General features: G+C 39.8%; 1 long non-coding RNA gene across 2 annotated transcripts in view; it reads left to right on the top strand.

The window, feature by feature from the left end:
• LOC114044515 overlaps positions 1–18,796 on the top strand; it is a 30,962-nt gene extending 12,166 nt beyond the window's left edge. The window contains exons 1-3 of one of the 2 annotated variants that reach the window (XR_003569248.1): positions 2,449–2,550; positions 8,497–8,661; positions 18,718–18,796. This is a non-coding gene — a long non-coding RNA (uncharacterized LOC114044515). Of the gene's footprint in view, positions 1–2,448; positions 2,551–8,496; positions 8,662–18,717 lie in introns of those variants that run through there. The other variant, XR_003569247.1, reaches the window with a different exon arrangement.
• Positions 18,797–23,258: the final 4,462 nt, after the last annotated feature.

The following is a 23,258-nucleotide window of genomic DNA, read 5'->3' on the forward strand; positions in this document are numbered from 1 at the left end:
CAGCAGCTGGGCAGGGGCCCATATGCAGAGCCTCTTCAAAACAGGCCTGGAGCAGATTGATCTCCAGGGAATTTGACCCAAGCTATTTGTCAGCCAAGGTCACGTGTGTCTCCCATTGTCACACTCCGTCCTTTTTGTCAAAGCAATAATGCCTTGTTTTGTGATCACAACTGGGGGATGCCAGGTGTTGATATTTCAGAAACAAACAGCAGCCGCGACAGCTGTTGAGGCAGATTTCCATTTTTCAGCCAAGCTGGCAATGAGATACGATGCCAGATGAAATTAAAGAGTTTCAGATAATAAGCCTTTGCAATATCCATAATAATGTATCATTTATAATGACCTGTCTCAGAAAGAGAAGCTCCCCCTGGAACCCACCTTCCTTCCTAGGCAATACTGCTTTTAAAGAATAACTTTACATAGGTAGGGATACCTTTGGTCAAAGCCTTCAAAACCAATTGGTCGATTTTTTTTCTCCTCTTCCAGGGGCCTTATACCAGCAGGTCCTCTGTGTATCATTATCTTTCATCAATAAGCTCTCTCTAATGTGGGCTCAAATTCAATGTGACATCTGCTTTTGATTTCTTACTTGGGGCAACTGCCTTCTGGGTATGACAGGTCCTGCATTATTATTATCATTCATAATTATTATTGTTAACAAAAAATTTAACTATACATTTATTTCTTTATTATATAGTTATATTTTAACTATCTAAACATTAACAATTATTGATAACATTAATAACTAATAATAATCCAGACGTTCTGGTTTAAAGGGAAATGACATAAAGTTATTGTACTTGTTTCTCAGATAAAAACCTCAGCTCCCCGAATATGTTAGGATGGAAGCTCCTTGAGAGCAGGAGTGGAACATTTTTGTCAGGTTAGCTCAGCACTTTGAACAGCGTCTGCCACTTAGCAGGTACTTAATAAATATTTGTTGCTTGATTGCTTTAAGTGTTTTAAAGTCAGAAGAAATTTGGTGTGACAATGAGGAGGAATTAGAGTGATCAATTTTATATTTAGATTTACTTCCTGCATGAATAGGGACAGCTAGGGGGCATAGCAGATAGAGTGACAGACCTGGAGCCAGGAAGACTCATCTTTCTGAGTTCAAATCCAGCCTCAGATACTCACTAACTGGGTGAGCCTGGGCAAGTCACTTCACTCTGATTGCCTCAGTTTCCTCATCTGTAAAATGAGCTGGAGAAGGAAATGGCAAACTGCTCCAGTATCTTTGCCAAGAAAACCCCAGATAGGATTACGAACAGTCAGATACAACTGAAAAATGACTCAACAACAATAACTACAACAGCTACCCACATAAACAGACCACTGAACCCGTCTGGGCCTCAGCTTTCTCGTCAGGACATGAAGAGGCTGGACTAGACTGCGTCTGAGCGTCCCTTCAGTTCCAGATTTGGGATCCAGATACTATGACCTGGAAGAAATTTCGAGGTCATCTTAGGGTGTGGGAGAATGTGGGGACGTCAGAGGCCGTTTTAAACAAAACTCCCTTGTGTTACTGACGACAGTGAAGCCAGGAGAGGCTAATTTCACTGACTTCAATAAGCATGCCGGTGCCCACCTACTCTGTGCCAGGCGCCGTTTTAAGTGGTAGAGATGCAAAGACAGCCCTTGCCTTCCAGGGGTTCATATTCAACTGGTGTGTGTGTGTGTGTGTGTATGTGTGTGTATGTATGTGTGTGTGCATGTGTATGTATATGTGTGTGTATGTGTGTATGTGTGTGTATGTGTGTATGTGTGTGTGTATGTGTGTGTATGTGTGTGTACGTGTGTGTGTAACAACATGCAGACAGAGAAGTATATACAAAGAAATCTCAGCAGGTCAGTGATAAATGGGGGGATCCAGAAGAGCCTTGTCTAAGGGGTCCCCCAGGTAATAGGTAGCAGAGCAGAGGGATTCCCCTCCAGATCCTCCGGCTCCAAAGCCAGCATCCTTCCAACTCTATCCTGTTGAGCCCTGAGACTTGTTTTGTTTTGTTTTATTTTATTTTATTTTATTTTTTTGGTCTCAGATCTGCCCATCTCCCTGGGCCTTAAGTCTGTTATTTCACCTTGGCAGACTGTGGTTTATGAAATGAAAGCTTGGCACTGGGTGATTTTGTTTCAAGATCCCTTCCAGGTCTGGATTCTACAATTCAGGTCACAGTTGGTTCTATGCAGTTTCAGCCATTAGAGACATGTTAGTTTTCGCTCCATTTCTCTGGTTTAATGAAATGCTCCATGCAGGTTTCCTCCTAGAGGGTACCTGTTTCATTAGGGTTTCTTTTTTTTTCCTCTTAGGGGAAAACAAACTTTTGTTCTGTTCATGGTTAAGTCAAAAATGGCATTTGGGTTTGGTCTAGCGTTCCCTCAATAGGCACTATTCATTTTGTTTTTAGGTCTGATCCAGGGGCTTGGTTAAAAGGGAGCCAGAAACGAATATTAATGACACAGATCAGAACTCTAAAGATCCATAGCCCATGCTGAGACTTTACTTTGGGGAATGAAGATGATTCCTCAGATCCAAGAGAATTAGACTGAGAGGTGAGACCTTTTAAGAACCAGAGTTCCAGAAAGAAGGTGGAGACCAGAACTCTTAGCATGAAAGCTGCCCAGCTTCTATCCCAAGCATACTAGGATACTAGACTGCTTCTGCTGCAGCTTTCTCTATTGGACAGAAACAAGATGCTTTGTCTCTGTCTTCTGCCTTCCTTGAGCCCAACCCTTTTGTTTTTGATGACCTGACCTCTCAGTTACCTTCACCATTGTCCATCCTGCTTGATTTAAAAAACCAAGAAAATAAGAAAGAACAAACTCCCACACCAGCCTAGTCTGACATTGACCATTGCCTGTCCTAGCTTCCTGCCTTTAACAGTCAGTCAGGCAGTCGATAAACCTTTATTAAGCATCTACTGTGTGCCAGGTACTGGAAGTGTGAAGAGGCAAAAGACAGTCTCTACCTTCCAGTAGGTCATAATCTAATGGAGGAGCCAACAAGCAAATAAGTATGTACACACAAAAAATAATTAAAAGAGGAAAGGCACTAGAATTAAGGTGAGTTGGGAAAGGTTTCCTGTCAAAGATGGGACTTTAGTTAGGAAGCCGGGGAAGGCAGGTGGAGATGAGAAGGGAAAGCATTGTAGGCATGAGAGATGTCCAGAGAAAGTCTTGGAGCTGAGAGATAAAGTGTCTTGTTTGAGGAACAGCCCAAAGGCCAGTTCCATTGGACTGAAGTGCCTACTCAACCAGGGGTAAGGTGTAAGAAGACTGGAAAAGTAGGAGGGGGCCAAGTTATTAAGGGTTTTGAATACCAATTAGAGGATTTTTTATTTGATCCTGGAGGCAATAGGGAGTCACTGGAGATTATTGAGTGGAGAAGGTTGATGATAAGATTAGACTTTTGCTTTAGGAAAATGACCTTGGTGACTGAATGGAGGATGGATTGGAGTGGGGAGAAACTGCAGGCATGCAGAACCACCAGCAGCTATTGCAATAATATAAGCATTAGGTAATGAGGGTCTGCACCAGGGTAGGGGAAGTGTCAGAGGAGAGAAGGGGGGTTATTTGAAAGATGTTGCAATGGTGAAATCAACAGACGTTGGCAACAGATTAGATATGGGAGGTGAGAGGTAGTGGGAGTGAAGGATGACCCCTAGTTTGGGAGCCTGAGGGATTGGGAGGATGGCCTTGCCCTCTATAGTAACTGGAAAGTTAGGAGCTGGGGGAGAGTTTAGGAAGAAAAGTAACGAATATGCTCTGGAGTAGAATTCAAAGTCCCTACTTGGGTTTCTGCCCAGTACCTATGATTTTGTAATTAAGATTACAAGTAGGCCCAAATAATAAATTACAAAGCACGATTCCCCTGGGTGCTGCACCATATTAAAAATTCGTTTGGCAAATAAATATCGCTGTTTCTAAATCCAATAAAAATTTCACATTTCCAGCTTTCAGAGGTGATAGGTGGAGTCTATGTATGTGTCATTCAGGGAAATTGATGGAAATATTGTCAGTGAAATGTTCTATCCAAAGACTTTCATGGAAGTATTACATATAATTGTAAAAAAAATCACAAATGAAAAAACTGGAGGCAACTTACATGTCCTATAATATAATAATGGCTAGACTGTGGTATGTTAATGTAATGGAATACTATAATGCAATTTTGCTTGGCAAATATGACAAATACAGAGAAACCTGGAAAGACCTTTATTAAATAACGTAGATTGAAAAAAGCAGAAACACAGAAGCCACAATATAGCCACATAAGGAGAAAAGGGAATGGACAGCCAAGGTATTCTGATGAAGACAGGGAGAGTTACTGAAAAATTATGATACATTATGCATTGGAATTAATTTATTCACATGTAAATGGATCCATCTTTGAACATACATTTATTTTATAAACTTCATGGTGTAGTGGAAAGTGTACTGGGCATGGAGTCATTCAAATGGGGATTCAAATCCCCATTGCATCACTTACTACCTATGTAATGTTGTCTCAACTTCCTTGGTTTCCTTGGTAAAATGAGGGGGTTGGTCTAAGGTCCCTTCCAGCTCTGGGTCTGTGATGCCATGATCATTTGCTCTGCTTGGTCACATGGTGAGATCAAGGGCTAACAGTTTGCATTCTTCACTGATATCCTTATGATATCATGAAAAATTGAGGAATCCCCATGATGTTGGGTGGATATCCTGTGACGAACTTAACAAAAGACCTGGAAGAGCCATGCAGGATGGATAGGCATGAATGAGTTATGATCCTCACCACTGGAGAGGACATCTTCATTTATGAGATCAGCAGTTCATTGAAGTAGTGGGGTAAATGGTTACTAAGCAAGGGGAGTTGGTTGTGTTGCTGTTTATATTAAGTTGTTAATGAAGCAACATGGCCACAAGAGACATTGTCTACCTGTAAACGTGGCACCCATTCCCACAGAGGGGCTGAGAGTAGGGTCCCGGAAGTTGAGGCAGAAAATGGACAGATGGAATCTGAGGTACCAAAATGCTCCTCTGTTCTCAACCGCAGATCCTGTTTCATCACTTGAAACTGCCTTTAACTCCTTGTTCGTTTTGCTTACATAAGGAAACTCTTGTGCTCCAATCTGAGTAGCTTTCATTCTAAAAACCTGAACAGCTGAATTTTGAAGCATTAGCATTCTGTTCTATAATTAGAGTCCCCTAATATATCTTAAGTTAGAAGCACAGAAAGGGGCAACTGCTGGTGTCAGAGCTACTTAACCCCTGATGCTGAGGGCATGGCATACCACAGATGGTGCTCTCCAACCCAGTTGCCATTGCTAGGCTTAGCAAAACAGCCTCATAGCTGAAATGCTTCCTTCAACATACATACACAATATACATACATACATACAGATCTATAAATAAAAACATGCAATGTACACATAGACAAATAGGCATGTGTGTACATACATGCATGTATACATAAACACATGTATAATGCATGCATGCATGCATACACACATACACATGCACATGTATATTGTGCTTCTATACATATATAAACCCATGTGTACATAATGCATCTACACACACGTGTGTGTTGTATACATGTAATGTACATGCATACATGCATGCACACACATGCATGTGTGTATACATATATAAATCCGTGTGTGCATATACATATATGTGTATATATGCAAACACATATGTGTTTATACTATGAGTATGTATATATGTGTGTCTATACATACATAAATCGATGTATATGTATATGTATCTACAATACACACATGTCTATATATGTTTAATGTATTGTGTACATACATGCATACATATGCATACATGTATGTGCATGTCTGTGTGTATACATACACAAATCTATGTGTATATGTGTGTATATAGACACACACATATGTAAAGGACTAGCATTACCGCTATTATCATTTATCACTTTCAGAAGCTCGACCTAGACTTGCTGGTTTGTGCATCTCCTTGGGTTCCTACTTCAGCTGTTTGCAGACTTCTACAAGAAGCCAGAGTAAAAGGGTTCAGGGCACCCTGATTTGTATAACCCTATCAGGCTCCTTGTATTTTTGCCATGCACTTCAAGAGATCCTACTACCTCCTATTTCCCTGTAACTTTGGATGTCATGACTTGGTTTGTTACTCACTCTTCCTTCCCAAAGTCATTCAAGTCATCTACTTTCTGTTTTGCTTTCAAAGAAATTTAAAACGAACAAACCAACAAACTTTGGTGACTGATTCTTCTAAGAAACTTTCACTTCCTGAGAGTCAGAGAGAAAGTTCTTGACAATGAGCCTCAGTATTCTTTGTTTGTTTATTTCCACTCTAGGGTATACTTCTCCCAAGATGTTAATTATTGGATAAACTCTAGAGTGGATACATGTGTTATTCTAAACATTTATTCTAAGTAGGATACCTTTTCCAAAAGGCATCATGTTAAACAGTTGATTGAGTACAAGACTTGGAGCAGAGAGATCTGAGTTCAAATCCCACATCAGCTACTTACTAGCTGTGTGACTGTGGACAAGTCACTTAAACAAGCTCTGGGAGCCTTCATTTCCTCATCTGTAAAACAGGTTCATAGATGTAGACCTGGAAGGGGTTCTCCCAGATCACCTAGTCCAACCTGTTCATTTTACAGATGAGGAAACTGAGCCCCGGGGAGGTTGAGTGACTTCCTCAAGGTCATGCAGGAAGGAAAGGGCAGAGCTACTGTTTGAACAGAGGTCATCTGACTCCAAACACATCTCTCTTTCCATTGCATCCCCATACCTTCCTCACAGACTCATTATGAGACAATGTTTGTGAAGCATTTTGCAAACTCCAAAATGCTCTATTTTTGTCTTGTGGGATTTTCTTTAGCAATCGCTCCTAAACATTGGAGTTTTCAGGCTATTTCCAGTTTCTTTATTTCTGTCTTAGCCTGTGGTTCAGCAAATCACTTCTCCCCAAAAGGCATTAATTTCCCAATGAGATACACAATTCATCACTTTTGCAGACACCTAATGGTTTACCTATGATAAATAAAGATACAGCAACTAAGATGTTCCAACAATTTAACAATGTACGGAGACAAAAAAAACCCCTATTGCTCATGGATTACAATGTGTCCTCTGCACAGAGGCTAGAACACTGTCTTGTCTTTCTTGTTGGCAGGGCTCTGGAAGCATTTTGCTGCTTCAATTGTAAAGGCATCAATTGTCACTAACAAAAACACTGCACTTCTCTTCTCCCTACTGATACCTTTCGAGAGCTCATACAAACTATGTGTGTTTATTGGGTAGAGATGGATACCTCCTTAACAATTTTTTTTGTGCAAGCCAGTGCCTATATGGGCTGAGCAAAATGGATTGAGTTTATAACATATGCTGGGCCCAAATGATCCCAAAATTAGGGAAATTACATTAGAACTACTTTGGCTGTTCTGATGAAAGACAGAAGAACCCAGATACCACTGTATTTATCTCTCCATGCCCCATGTCATGATCAGACATGTCTTTAGCCTTCAGTTCTGATGCTCTTCAGCATTTATCTTTGCTTAAGCAAGATGGTTCAGACACCCTCCATTCTATTTAACAGAGAGCCTTTAAATTAAATGGACAGCTGGGTGGCCCAGTGGATAGAGCACTAGGCCTGGAATCAGGAAGACCTGAATTCAAATCCAGCCTTAGATACTTAAAGTACTAGTTGTGTATTCTGGGCAAGTCACTTAACCCTGTTTGCCCTGGTTCTTCAGCTGTAAAATGAGCTAGAAAAGGAAATGGTAAACCATTCCACTATCTTTCTCAAGAAAACCCCAAATTGGGTAATGAAGAGTCAGACAGTACTGAAATGACTCGATAACAACAATAACACTAAATTAACTATAATCAGATATGGAAAGAATGACTATCTAAGAGATCTCTTTTTTTCATTTTAGCTATCAAGAAATAACATACAGTTTTAGAAAGCTATGATCAATTCTGGTCTAATCAAGTAGTAGAAAAACTAGTAATTATTTTAATTAGTAATTAATCAGTAATTAAGTAGCAACTGTTTTAAGGATCTTCCTGAAATTGGATGTGAGAGGTCTTATTTGGCAAAGCCTTCAATGGATGATATAATAAATGTCAGTTTCCTCCACTGGACCAAGAAAATAATGAATTAAGATCTGGAAGCAACCCTGCAGGTCACTTAGTCCAATCTCCTTAAATTTTCAAATGAGCAGAATGAGACCTAAAGAGGTCAAATGACTTGGCCAGGATTGCCCAGGTAGTAAGCAGCAGAGCTGCGATTTAAATCCAGGTCTGCAGCAAACCTTGCATTCTTTCCTCTACACCACAAATTTTTGCCATGAAAGTGAATTTTTGGCTCTTGACCTCATTCCATGACTCCTTCACTCATGCAATAGTGAGAGGCAATGCAATAGGAGAAACCCCGTGGGAATTTCCCCTCTCTGAGGCTATATGGCCCTGTGAAAGGAATTTGGTCTTTAACCTCTGTGTTTGTTCTTCTCCCTTTCAGGCAAAGGTGATTGGAGCCTCTGACCAGCACCCTGGCATTCCAGAGTCCAAGTTCTCTAGTCTAGCTAATGCAGCAGGAGCAAAGAGGGGCCTTTGGGACTCCAGACCAGCAGAAACTGAGGCAAGAACTCATCTAGCAGTGATGCCACATGTGGACGTGAACTTGGTATGACCAATGTTAAATAGGAACTATGTAATGGGAAAAATAAAATGAAACAACTTTATTTAAAATGAAGGTCAGAAATTAGAATCCTTTCAAACTTGCTCAGTAATCAGAGAGTGAAAGACACAGAAACCACGTATTCAAGCTAAATATGCGCAGTGCCTGGCACATAGTTTACACTTAATAAATTTTCATTGATTGATCAATTAAGTTATTAAATGATAATGTAGTGAGAGTTGCATAGGATGTAGGCCTGAGTGACCATCCATCTCATAGGGCTAATTCCACACAGTATGTTAATCATCAAGGTTCCCTACCCTACGTAAAACACCCTTTCTTAAAATATGGGCATAGGAAAAACCCCATAAAGAGGACCTGAAGGCACCATAACTGGTGTTGGGGCCAGCATGTCCCCTTATGGGGATGCAATGCTGTGAGACCCAGGAATATGATGGGCACCAGGCCATGATGGGTGAAGGCTGTGCTACAAGCGAATGCCACCAGCTAAGACACTAAGCAGGCTGCTGAGAAGAGGGACCGCGTAGCAATAAATCAAACATTCAAAGGGATCCTACCATCAGAGTCTGACAGTCCCTAAGTGCCATGGTCCTTTGACCCCTGAAACAGGTATACTCAGGAGAATAGACAATGGTTATAAGGTGATGTCAAGGATCCAGCTCATTGGGGGTTGGTGGGTGGGTGGGTGGAGAACCTTGTGGTTACTCACTGCCCAAACTCTTTGGTGCTCTCTGCACCCCAAACCTCAGGCAGCTTATAACAAAACCAAGATATGAGCTCCTTCCAGGACACATAACAGAAGAATGCTAAGCCACATAGGGAAGGCCACACAAGAACAAATTGACTCTAGCAATCGTGAAATGAACACCTTAGGCCTGGACTTAGTTTATTGTATTATGACAGAACCTGACATGACTTCAAAGGGCTGTATAGAGGCTGGACATAGGCTTTTGGCCTTGAAGGACCATGAACAATTTTCTCTCCCACGCGGAACTTTGCCACTATTCAGCTTGCTATAGTCATATCCTACTAACGTGTTACTTTTTTCTGGGTCTGGTGGTATAGGCCTGAGGTTCTTGATGCTGGAGAGGTGGAGGCTGGCAGATACCTTGAGTTCAGGAGTTCCAAGCTGCTATAGGAATGAAGCCAACCCGAGGTCTATGCTAATTCCAACAAAAATATAGTTAGCCCCAGGAGTTGAGGGCCACTGGACTGTCTGAGGAGGGGTGGATGGACCCCAGTTGGAAAAATGGAACAGGTTAGAGCTTAATGCTAACCACTATTGCAACTGGACCCATGAGTGGCTTCTGCTCTTCCATCTTGGACAAGATAGGGAAATTCAGTCTCAAAAAACATGTAAACTATTTCAGGAATATTTCAACCATACCCAATACTCAATCTCATACTCCCTTTTGGTTATCCTGCTACCTCATTTATTTTTTATCTTCTTAAATCATTCAACTCAGAGAAAGGGCCTGGTTGTGGCACCTACAAATGTGGCTCCAATTACGTGCCTGGTCCTTTCCCAACAGCTTCAGGATAAAGCATGCCTTAGTAAATCAAGAACATTCAGAGTCCCAAATCACTTCTCCGACATCTTGTTGCATAATGAAGTCTCACCTGGCTCACTATTTCTCCATCCTCCTTAAGGCAATCAACTGTGCATCAGAGAATGGGTCAACCTAACTCACAGAAATTATGCTATGTTTCTTATCTATATTTTCAAATGTTTTCTTGATCCTCTTTTCTTTTTTACATCACTGTCAATTTCCAAAGACTCCCCAACCCCTCCAATAGAATCCTTCCTTGTAACAGTTAAGCAAAATCAAATAAAAATCTTGAAATGTATGCCTTATTCAACACCTGTAGTCCACCACCTTTTTTTCTGAGAGGTAGGAATCACGGTGCATCATCAGTCCTCTGAAGTCACCATTGGATGTTGCATTGATTTAAGTTCTGAGGTTTCTCAATCCGGTTTGATTTTACATGATTGTACTAATTGTAAAATTTGTTTCCTGGACCTGCTTATGTCACCCTGAACCAATTCGTATGCCACCCCCAACTTGTAAAGGGAGATTGGGTCCCCAGAGGGGAGCTGACTATTTCTCCCCTCAAATTGCTAGGGGACAACTTTGAACAGTTGAAGGTTTTAATATTGTTGTTTGCAAACCCTCTTCTGGTATGCTCCCCAGTTAATAAATGAGGTAGCAGGATAACCAAAAGGGAGCATGAGATTAGGCATTAAAGTCTTTGGGCCGTTGCAGGGAGATAGGGCAATGATGATGAGGTTCCTGAGGCCATGCTTAGGGGTACTGAGACAGCTCCTGGTCAGGGCAGATTCTGATTGGCCATTTTCATGACCAATCCCAGATCAGAGTCTCTCCTGGGCTTTTTTTAAGGATGGGAACAGATCTGCTGGATGACATTTGATTGAGTGCCCAGCCCTGAGGCTCCACGACAGGAGCAGCAGACACTGTTTTTGGCTTTCTTTATATCCCTAGCACCTAGCTCAGTGCCTGCTGCGTAGTGGGTGCCTAATACATACTTGTTGATCGATTGACATCTTATGGGCTCTGCCCATTTGTAGCTCCTTTAGAAAGGAAAAGGCTAAGTATTTTAAGCTGAGTTATAAATACCCAACTTTTTAGCAACGACATTTTTCTAGTGATGTGTATGGTTACAAGAAAGAGATTCTTGAAGGATTAAAAGTTGAAAATATTGAGAAGCCTACAGAAAGCCTCACTGTGGGTGTGAGCAGGCTACACTGTGCTACAACAAGGAAGTCTAGAGAATAGTAAGGTGAGAGATGTCACCAGAGAAATTTGGGATGGAAAAAAGGCAACTAGGTAGCATAGTGGATAGAGTATTACTTGAAGTCAGGAAGAACAGAGTTCAAATTCAGCCTTTCAAGCTGTATGACCCTGGGCAAGTCACTTGCCTATTGAGTAATGTAAACCAGTGAAACACACTCTGTGTGCCTCATTTTTTGTGTGCCTCAGTCTTTTTCATCTGTAAAATGAGACAATAACAGCAACCATCTCTCGATCATTGCGAGGTCAGATGAGATAATATTTATAAACCACTTTGTAAAATTCAAAACACTTTATAAGTGTTTATGGTAATGATGATGATTATCTGCACAGTAAAAGGTAATACCCAAATCAATGAAATCATGGTTCCAGTGGAGTATTGAGTAAACCAGGGTTATGCACAATAATCATATATTAACTGAATTTTTTAAATAGTGTGGGGTACATGTGTGTACTGGGTAGCTAGGAGGTACAGTGGATAGAGTAGGGGGCCTGGAGTTCTGATCTGAGTTCAAATTTGGCCTCAGAAACTTACTAGCTGTGTGACCCTGGGTAAGTCACTTCACCCTATTTGCCTCAGTTTCCTCATCTGTAAAATAAACTAGAGAAGGAAATAGCAAACCACTCCAGTATCTCTGCCAAGAAAACTCCAGATGGGGTCACAGAGAGTCAGACATGACTGAAAAACAACTAAACAAACAATACGTATGTACCAATCTGAAATGTGTTATAATTTTAACTTGCCTGTTACACTGTCACTGACTGGTCGGATGCTGTTGCACACTGCAGTCAGCCAATGATAGAGAACTCAAGAATGCTGAAAGCCAGAAGATTCAGCCTCCTTTTCTTCTCCTCCCTTTTATACAAGACAAAGGTTTTGAATAGCAGGTGAAGGGTGGGCCGTGTTCACTGCTACAGGAAAGAATTAGCCAGATCCTCCCTTTCCTTCCAGTTCTCATCCTGTCATCCTCTAATCCTATCAAATGTCAGAGTAAAAACAGAAACAGCTGAATTATCAGTTTCCCATTTTAGTGTTTTCCTCACTTCCTAAGAAGTAAGAGTAGGGAACTCCCCACGGAAGCCTGGCCTTCCAATGGGATGTGTCCCTGAATGCCCTAAACAATACTATCTTTGGAACTCTCACTCTCTCCAATATCTTTAGAAGATGATATATATTCAAAATCTACAAGATGATAAAACAGAATTGATTATATATTATGTAAAGTATATTATAATATATAATTTTATGTATTATGTATGATATAACAATTTATCTAGTATATTTGTATATAATGTAATATAATATATAATTTATATTATACAGATTATATATTATACAGATTATAAATTTTATATTTTTCTAATATATAATATACAGATTATACAGATTATAAATTTTATATTTTTCTAATATATAATATAATCTTATATAATTTTATTTATTGTATATATACAATATTATATGATCAATTCAGCTTTATCATATTGCAGATTTTGAATTTTCACTTTAAACAGTATCTATCCTCCAGATGGATGCTCTAGACAAAACAATAATTTGATTTCCTCTGTTTTTATGAATACATATTTCCATACACATTCATAAAATCTAAATGACTAATTTAATATAGAAAGCCTTTAAAACATCCAATTTGAAGACTGTCATTTCCATGCTGATGACATTTTATAGTTCTAGGAATGGAAAAGATGGATAGTTAGCATTCTAGAGATGGGTTTAGATCTAATAGAAGGCAATTCTGACTGCTGAGGATTTTTATTACTATTTGTTGTGGCTGTTGCTTTTTCCACTCTTTCAAGTGAAGGATAAAACATTATTAGCCCAGACTCTGACTTGAAAAGATGGAATTTCATTTCCATTGAACAAATGCTTCATTTGTCCTCGTTAAAACACTCTTCAAACGGAAAAACTTCCCAAGAGCGCAGCAGAGAGAATCCAGCTTTTATCTGACAGGCTATTAAAGAAGTTTGACCTCTTGCCTCTTTTACTTTGCTAGAACTTAACTTTTCATGTAAGTGTCCAGCACACATTTTTTTTTCATGCAAATTTCCTTGTCAAAACTACAAACGAGCGTTTGATCAAAGGTCAGCCCTCTTTTGTGTTCTCGTTTGATATAGAAATTTCTATTTCATCTTTGAGTGTCATGGCCAGTTAGAGAGAAACTGTCTGGTGGAGAAATTACTGATGCATCACAAAGACTAGGAAAGTTTCTCACTTCCCTCTCCTTTTTAGCTTATGGGTGTTTTAATTTGAATAGGTTTTCATTTTTTAATACAATCATTAAATTAGCTTTAGGAGGGTGGGGGTGTGAGCCTGAAATCGCCTTATTAGCTAAAATTCAATTTACTGGTATATGATAATTAGGGAAGTGATAAAATAATTATCATTCTCCTTGTCATCTTTATTCTATCCCTAATTCCCAGAAATTTTTGCATATTGATAGGCATGGAGAAGCAAATGTATCCTAAGTAGCAGACACAACAAAAGGGTCTCCTCCCCCAAACTTTCTATGAAGACTAAGATAAAGGAAACCAATGGAAATTATTGTATTTATTTGTACAAATCTGTCTGTAATGACGCATTGCTGACCTAGCTGAAATTTAAACATTTGGATTGTATTTCTTTTGTTTGTCCTTTTCTTATGGATATTTAGAGTTGGGATGGTGCAAGGCACAAAAGTCTCTGCTTTGAAGTCAGGAAAATGTGCTCAAGTCCTGCCTCTGACACATACTGTCCCTGTCACCTTGGGCTTGTCCTTCCACTGTCCAACTCTCAGAGGCTAGAACTTAGAAAAATACTGTTGATTTTTACTGGTGGAAGCTGGTTTCACACTGGAGGTTTTCTACATGAATAAAATCACACCTGCGACTGCATTCTGTGGAAGGAAGGCAGGAAGGAAGAAACACAGGAAAAAGAAAGAAAGAAAGAAAGAAAGAAAGAAAGAAAGAAAGAAAGAAAGAAAGAAAGGAAGGAAGGAAGGAAGGAAGGAAGGAAGCAAGAAAGGAAGAAAGAAAGGAAGGAAGGAAGGAAGGAAGAAAGAAAGGAAGGAAGGAAGAAAGAAAGGAAGAAAGAAAGGAAGGAAGGAAGGAAGGAAGGAAGAAAGAAAGAAAGGAAGGAAGGAAGGAAGAAAGAAAGGAAGAAAGAAAGGAAGGAAGGAAGGAAGAAAGAAAGAAAGAAAGGAAGGAAGGAAGGAGAGAAGGACAAAAGGAAGAGAAAGGAGGGAGGAAGATAAGGAAGGAAGAGAAGAGAAGAATGGAGGAAAGGAGGGAGGGAGAAGAGGAGAAAAGCTAACTCTTAATTGGAAAGCCTCAATTACAGGCTGTTATGATATGTAACACTGGCCCCAACTCGGGGCCCTGTGCTCAGGTGATGTCAGGCTTTCTTAAACTTCAGAACAGTCTATTATTATATTCAAGGTCTAAATTGCCCACCAGATGGTGCTCTACTTGAGCTAACAGCTAGGTTTTGTCAATTGCTCTCCATAGCAGAACTTCAGAACCTGGCATTCTTAGACCCTCAAGGAGTCCTGTGGATGGATTTTAGGGGCCCATGAACCTGTATTGGAAAGTAAATTTTTATTATTACTAACTTTTTGCTTCCTTTGCAATCCTATGCATTTTTTCAGTCTCATTTAAAAACCTCGTTCTGAGAAGGGGTCTATAGGCTTCTCTAGACTGCGGAAGGGTCCACAACATAAAAAAGGTTAAGAATCACTTCTCTATGGCACCTGCAGGAGATGGGCCTTTCCCAAAAGGCTGTAGTATCCCTACTGGTCACTGAAGTTGCTCAGGTTCTAAAAGCTTATTGCAAACTTATGTTGCCCTAAGGTTTGGATTAACCCATGGCTGCCTGGATCTGAAATTAGCCTAGATATGGAAATGGAATATTGTTCAAAACATTAAAACCACTGCCTGTAATTAGCTTATGAACTCTCACTGATCTGGGTTCTGCTTTCTCAGTTTACTGCCCATTGCTGATGCTGAGATTTATCATGCTATGATACAAAAGTTTATTATTTATTTAAATCAAGTGAAAAAGAACTAGGCCAAATATGCTTATTTGAGACATTTTCCCACCAACCACCTGCTGGCTTTATCTTAGATTGTCCTCCTAAATTTTAGGGGGATCCAGGGGAAATACTGACCACATTCTCCAGGGGCTTGCAGGAAAGAAATAGAGGGAGAAGCATCTACTCCTTTTCTTAGGATCATGAACTGGAAACAAAGGGAAGTGATAAAGATAGGGAAACAGGCTTTACCAACTCACCATCCTCATGGTATGCACAATACCTGGCAGTCTTAGCACCTCTGCATCTCTCCTCTTCAGATTCTGGTACCCATCTCTGCTTCAAGATGGGAACATTTTACCTGTTCCAAGAGTGGAAACTCTTCCTTCTGTGCTATCTTCTAGTTGCCACAATCTCACAGCACCATAGTTTCTGACCAATGAGGATCATTGTGTCTTTATCTCTCTAAGTGCTGACCTTAGAGTTAGGAAGTCACTGTTGTTACGTCATTTTTTCATCATGTCTAACTCTTTGTGACCTTATCATTCACTTTTAAACTCCTTCCCTTCTGATTGTGATTTCCTTAGGGGCTGAATCTCAAAGTATCTCAACCTCTTCCCAAGGTGGGCATTTCAGGGTTCACAATCTAGGTCTTTACCCCAAGTGACTTTTGGGTAGTCATAACTAACCCTAGCTGGATGCTCTGGTCTTTTCTCAGGTTTGGTGTGGTGTTGCACAGATTTCCATATTTACTATGTCCTGCCATGATGATCTGTCCCACTCTTTGTTCCTCAGTTCTCTGCTCTGGCACTGGTAGTCCAGAACCTGTTTTCCCTGTTACTAGCAGATACTGATTTCCCTGGCACCAATGCTTCTTGGTCACAGGCCCTGGCAGGCTTTTGCTTCTAAAGGGCTATGTGTGACCAAATTGGCTATCAGGCACAAGAAAATATCCATAGCCTAGAGCTGGAGTGTCCATGGCACTAGCAAGAGGGAGAGGGGTGGGGTGAAGAAATGGGTTTTGATATAAGCCTGTCCTTAGGTCTGCTAATGTAGCCTGGCTTCAAGTAGCATGACAGGGAAGGGAGTAGTACTGAGTGAGCCCAGGGTCAGTGATCATCAGTTCCTGGGTTTGAGGGGATTTATAAAATCTTTTTTTTTTTTTTATCATGTCCTAGACCATCAAAAAAGCTCAAGTTGCTTTACCTTTAGGGCATAGTTTCTGTTTGGGAAAGCTTGTGAGGATTGAAGAAAATGTCTAATCTGATGCTTTGTTGCTCACATGACATATGTAATTTATTAGCTCTCTGTGACCCAGGGCAAGTCACTTAACATCTCAGCCTTGGTTTACTCATCTGTACAATGCAGAAAAATAATAACACCTAATTCATGGGGTTGTTGTGAGGATTAAACAAGATATCATGTATTAAATGCTTTGCAGATCCTAAGGTACTCTATTTTAATGTTAGCTATTTTGTTGTCAAATGACAGGTAACCAACTACCTGCATTAACTTCTTTGACAAATGGTAAAATCAAATGCCACTGGCACCAAAGGACTTTCCCTGACCTTGTCTTTGATTTCATTCTCAGACATATCTTCTAATCCACCTGTCCATAGCCATTAAATATTGGACATAGAATTCAAATCTAGGTCTCAAGCACAACTTCCACACTCTTTCCACCATTCCAAGGTTTTCTTTCCTGAAATTAGCACTGCTTCTCTGCTTTCTTTACTGGAAAGTTTTGGAGTCATTATTCTTTGAGATATTTAAATAAGAATAACCACCATCATCAGGGAGAGAGTATAATATGAATTGGCTATGTGGCACAGTGTATAGAATATGGGGTTTGGAGTCAAGAAGACCTGAGTTTGTCTCAGACACTCTCTAGCTGTGTGACCCTGGGCAAGTCAATTAACCTCTCAGCCTCAGTTTCCCCATCTGTGAAATAGAGATAATAATAGTACCTATAACACAGGGCTGTTGTGAAAACCGAATGGAATCACATATGTAAAAAATCTTGCAAACCTTAAAGTACAACAGAAATGCTAGCTATTGTTTAAAATGTTATAAATTTACACATTATTTTGTTATAATATTTTGAAATATTTTAAGATGCTATAAATAATATCATTACAGAATAATAATAGCATTTCTATCACTCCTTTGTTGTTCAGTTGCGTCCGACTTCATCCATGGGGTTTTCTTGGCAAAGATACTGGAATGGTTTACCATTTCCTTCTCCATTGTGTCTCCATTTTACAGATGAAGAACTGAAGCAAACAGAGGTTAAGGGATTTGCCCAGGATCACACAGCCAGTAAGTGTCTAAGGCTGAATATGAACTCCAGGCCCAATACTCTATCTACCGTGCCACCTGGCTGCCCCAGCATTTCTATAGCACTTTAAATTTTGCAAAGAATTTTACATACATGATTTAATTTGGAAAGATCATTGACCCTGGAATAAAAGGACCTGGGTTCAAATCTTGTCTCTGATCCTGCCTCGGTTTCCTCTTCTGTCAAATTAAGGACCAGATTGCCACCAAAGTCCTATCTAGCTCTAGATTTATCCCAGAATCACAGAATTTGAGACCTCAATGGTCATCTAGAACAAAGCCATTCAGAAAAGGAATTTCCATTATAGCATATGGGGCTGTGATCGTCTATCTCTGACACACAGGAGGTGTGTGCCAGAAAGATCACAGGTTGATGGCAGGCTGAGAAAAGTTTGGGAATACTATTCTAGTCTGGTACTCAGAGAGAAATTAATCAAGGGCTTGACGTATGGAGTTGGTAAGTAGAGATGCAGTTAAGGATTGAGCTTAACTGGTCAGCTTTCTTTGTTAAGAACACCACTGCTGGGGATCAGAAACGTTTATGAGCTAACATTTTGCTAAGCAGAAAGAAGGATTCCCACATGCCAAATGAAGTCCTTCCACCCCTTCCTGTGGCATCCCCACCCCATTGAAGGTGCCAAGCCAATAGCATCTGAGATGGACTGTCAAACCATCTAGTCATGGAGTCTAATTGTTTTAACTTTGGTGTTTTCTGTGGAGCAAAGACAGTGAGAAGGTGCCATGGTGTGTTACGGTCACTAGAAATTGCCTGAGACATCTGGATGTGGTCATCTAATTAACGCTGTTAATGTCCCCTGGCAGGCTCTCAAATGATCAAGTGCTTTGCTTAGTGTACTGATGACTTTTTTAAGGAACCTGGAGGACACTTGGAACTATCAGCAGGTACCCCAGCTAATGAGGTCGAAGATGCTGCTTCTGCATGGATCACCTGGAGTGGCAGCCGTGCTACCTACCAGGTCCTAAAGGTTGAATCCTGGAAGAACCTGTCTGAGTCTGCACCAGTAAAAACTTAGAGCCAGGTGATAAACTCATTCTGAATTAGGATTCCTGTAAATGGCATAAAGATAGCATAGCATAGAGGCTAGTGAGCAAGACCTGGAGTCAGAGAAGCCTGGGTTCAAATCCTGCCTATGCAAAAATAGGCAGCTCATTCAGTCTTTCTCAGTCTCAGCCTCTTCTGCTTTAAAATGGAGGTAGCAATAGTTGGATACCTACTCACAAAATTGTTGGAAGGATTAAGTGAGATAATGAATGAGAGGTGTTTCTCAAACCTTCAACCTTTATATAAATGTCAGTTGTTTTTATTATTACTACTTCCTAAAGTTATGCATCTTTAGCTATATGCTAAATCTTATAAAACAGACCAATAAAAAGAATTATGTGCACCTATTTTCCAATATGTTAAAAATCCCAGCTCAATCGATTTCTATTTATTAAACATAAAGCATATCTGCCCCTTAGCCCACTTCTAGTTGTTTCTTTATTTTTTATTTTTTGTTTTTGTTTTTGTTGCTTAACAAAGATAAAATAATTAGACATCATCTTCTATATTACACAAGCCTAGCCAGGAACATGGGGTCATAGATTTAGAGTTGGAAGGGGCATTAAACATCATTTATCCCAAATTCCCTTATTTTACAGATGAGGAAACTGAGGCCCAATTAAGCTAATTGATTTCAAATTCACCCACATACAGTCTTGAGCCAGGATTCAAAACCATATCCTTTGACTCCAACTCTATCTCATTTTTCACTGTACCAGATGAAGGCTAAGTCCTTTCCCCCCATAGTATTATAACTATTTTTTCTTTCTAATCTCTCTCTCTTTTTTTTAACATTGTATGTACATTATGAAAATAGCTACAGTTTGCTAATTATGATATTATCAACCCCTATTTGTACACTATAACATTTAACTTTAAAAATAAAACCAAATCAAAATCAAAAGTGCTGACTTTGTTGACTTATATTCAACGTCAGGTCCATTATGGTCACTATGTCTTCTGTTCAGTCATTCCCTAACCTTTTATAAGTTTATGTTTTCCTTCTCCGAGTTCATATCATTTAATTCCATTAAATTTCATTGTGCTCATTAAATTCCAGACACTAGTCTCCATTAGATTTTATTTATAACATTAATGTGACTATATAATGTGCAAAGTAATGTGACTGATGATTTTGTAGTTGTAAATGGTTAAAGCCCAGGAGGCCTGTCACTGGCCACATATACACTGTAAAAGCAGAAATTTTAAACAAGAAATTGTAGTGGTCTGAGATGTATCTTTGTTTCTGGTCTTTCCCCTCCCTCTTATTTACACAGGATACTCAAGAAATTTTGAAGGATTGAAGAAAAGCTGTGTGTTCTGAGATCCCCCTACAACCTTTGGCATATTATTGAAGAGCTGCAGAATGGCAGATGGGAACTGATGAAAGTTAAAAGGGACTTTCTAGCCCTAAGTCAGATAATTGTCTGGGCCAGTAGACTGTGATTCAGCCCCAAACACAGTAATTTAAGGCCAATTAAATGCCTGTGGACTCTGCTTATATGGTTGATTGCCCTATGGTGTTCTTCGCCCTCTGGAAGTAATGAATCTCTCTGAAAATTCTATAGCTAAGACTTAAAACTAACAGATGTCCCTATCTATTAAGAAAAAAATATTAAAAGGTTTCCTCCTAGATTTAGTACTATATTAAGGGCTTGCTTCCTTCATTAAAAGTACTCAGATTTATTCTTTTGCACACACAAAGCTAAAAGAGAGATGACAGAGCTGACTACCCCTCTTCTAGGGAAGAGGAGACAGGTGAAGAGTTATGCTTTTTTTTGGGTTTCCTTTTTTTTTTTTTGGAATGGATAGAAAGCCACGGTGACTGGAACCTAGAGTACATGATAATGGAATTCTGTGTGTATGTGTACGTGTGTGTGTGTATGTGTGTGTGTATGTGTGTGTGTGTGTGGTTAAACCAGTTATCACATAGTTATATGAATAAAATAGAAATGTAAAAATCTCAGAAAGTATACACCCAAATTAGGTCTATCTAATTCAAAATAGAAGTTTGTGAAGACTCTAAACTTATTCCAATGATGCCTTCCATGATCAAAATATTTTACAAATGTCTTTGGAAATTTATTTTCATTCCTATAGTAAGTAGGACTCACATCCTTGGTATTGGGCAAATTTTCATCCTTTGAAGGTAATTTGATCTTTGTAAAGTACCGAAAGTTATTCAAAATTGGGGGTGGGGGAATAGGGAGATTTCGTCAATCTGGGAAATACTATTTTTTATTAAAAAAATAGATTTCTTTGTTGTTGATTCATAAACTAGTTCTATCTAAGCAATAGAAGAAACATTGGAAAAATGAATATGCCTGCCCAAGGTGAGGAATTGAAGAGATAACACTCCTTTGTCTTATTTTATTTTAAATTGACTGTCATTATTTTATAGTTATACTATAACTATGCTATACTATACTATGCTATAACTATAGTTAGAGTTATACTTCATAGTTTTATAAGGCTTAAAAGCACATAAAATCACATTAGCTGTGTGACCCTGGGCAAGTCACTTAACCCTTTTTGCCTCAATTTCCCTATCTCTAAACTGAGCTGGAGAAGGGAAATGGCAAACCACTCCAGTATCTCTGTTAAGAAAACACCAAATGGGGTCATGGAGAGTTGAACATGACTGAAACGACAGAACAAAAACTAATGGACGGTCTTCTTGTTGCCTCGATGTCCTTCTGACATCAAGGGAATATGAGGAAATTCCCGAACCCAACTTGGCTGGTTACCTTTGGTGAACTTGTCTCAGGAAATGGATGGGAGATGCACAGAATGAGTGGCTATCTATGGCTTCAAGAGGAGCCATGATCCACTGGGGTATAGCGGCACAGTGTGAAAGCAGTAGTCCTCCTCCACCCCAATTTTAACCATCTCCACAAATGCACTGGGTTGAATTCAGCTGAGTTGAAAGGTCCAGCTCACAGCTTGGGGAAGCTTATGCTTTTTTTGTTAGCTGGTCGGCTTCTCTCAAGGCAAGAGGGAGTCGTATTTTATATGAATGAATGAAAAAGCGTTTATTAAGTGCTTACTCTGTGCAAAGCACAGTACTAAGCCCTGGAGACACAAATAGAAAAGCAAGATGATCCCTTCTCTTCCAGAGCTCCCAGACTAATGGGAGAGGATAACATAGAGAGGTGCATTTAGCAGCTGAAACGAAGGAAAGGCCTGTAAGTCCTAAGGCTTTTTAGTATGCAAATGTCAAAGCCTGAGTGTCCTTTGGGTGCATTACATATATGTGTTTCAGTTGGAGTTATTTCTCCCTTTATAGGCCTGAACAGAGCTTGTCTTGCAGGCCTCTTTTCAGAAACACCAGAGGGCAGCAGTACTCTTTCCATGAAAAAGAACATTAAAAAACCTACAAGAGAATGGAAGAAATAACTCGTCCTGTTACTTTTATGGGAATAGGATTTTTATAAAACTTATATATTCGATTCCTACCATGTGTGAATTTTTCCCAACACCTTTTAAAATAATTTAATTTGGTTGAATATTTGGAAGTTTGAAAGTGAAACCACAGATTTAGTACTGAAAGGGAACTTAGAAATGTCATCAAAGTCCTTACTGATGAGGAAACTGAGGCCAAGGAATAACAAAATACTGCCCATGTCCTTCTACAAAGTATTAAGATGCAGAGCTGGGATTTGAATTCGATTCCAATGAATCCAAATCCAATACTAAGTGTTACTGTACCCCATACTGCCTCCTTTATTTATGCACACCAACGCACACATGCACACAAACACACAATCACACTCACACATATACACAACCTTTCCATTCTCTACAGAATCCATTTCCTGGCTTGGCCTACTTCTGCTACAGAGCAATATTCTGTTTTTCTTCCTTCCTTTCTATTTCAGTGGGGAAGTTGGACTGCTTTGGGATATAATGGCCTTCCCTGTAGTTGGGGCACTGATCCAGCTGACTAGTCCTCCTGGAATTTCAGAGGCTGATTACTTACTTCCCATTCTTAGCTGCTTCCTTAAAAAGGAGGCTTGTTCTTACTGTTCAGTTGTTTCGGCACGTCCAACGCCCCATTTGGGTTTCCTTGGCAGAGATACTGGAGTGATTTGCATTTCCTTCTCTAGCTCATTTTCCAGATGAGGAAACTGAGGCAAACAGAGTTAAGTGACTTGCTCAGGGTCACATAGCTAGTAAGTGTCTGAGGCTGGATTTGAACTCAGATCTTCCTAATTCCAGGCCCAGCAATTTAGTCACTGTGTCTCCTGGCTGCTAACTTAGGGAGGAGGCCCATACTCTACAACTGCTGATCCCTCCCCAGAAGAGTTCTCTGACAAGTGTTAACCTGAATCCTAACTTGCCAGTATGGCC

Source organism: Vombatus ursinus, unplaced genomic scaffold (assembly GCF_900497805.2).
Source record: "Vombatus ursinus unplaced genomic scaffold, bare-nosed wombat genome assembly UNPS02014773.1, whole genome shotgun sequence".
Classification (NCBI taxonomy): Eukaryota; Metazoa; Chordata; class Mammalia; order Diprotodontia; family Vombatidae; genus Vombatus; species Vombatus ursinus.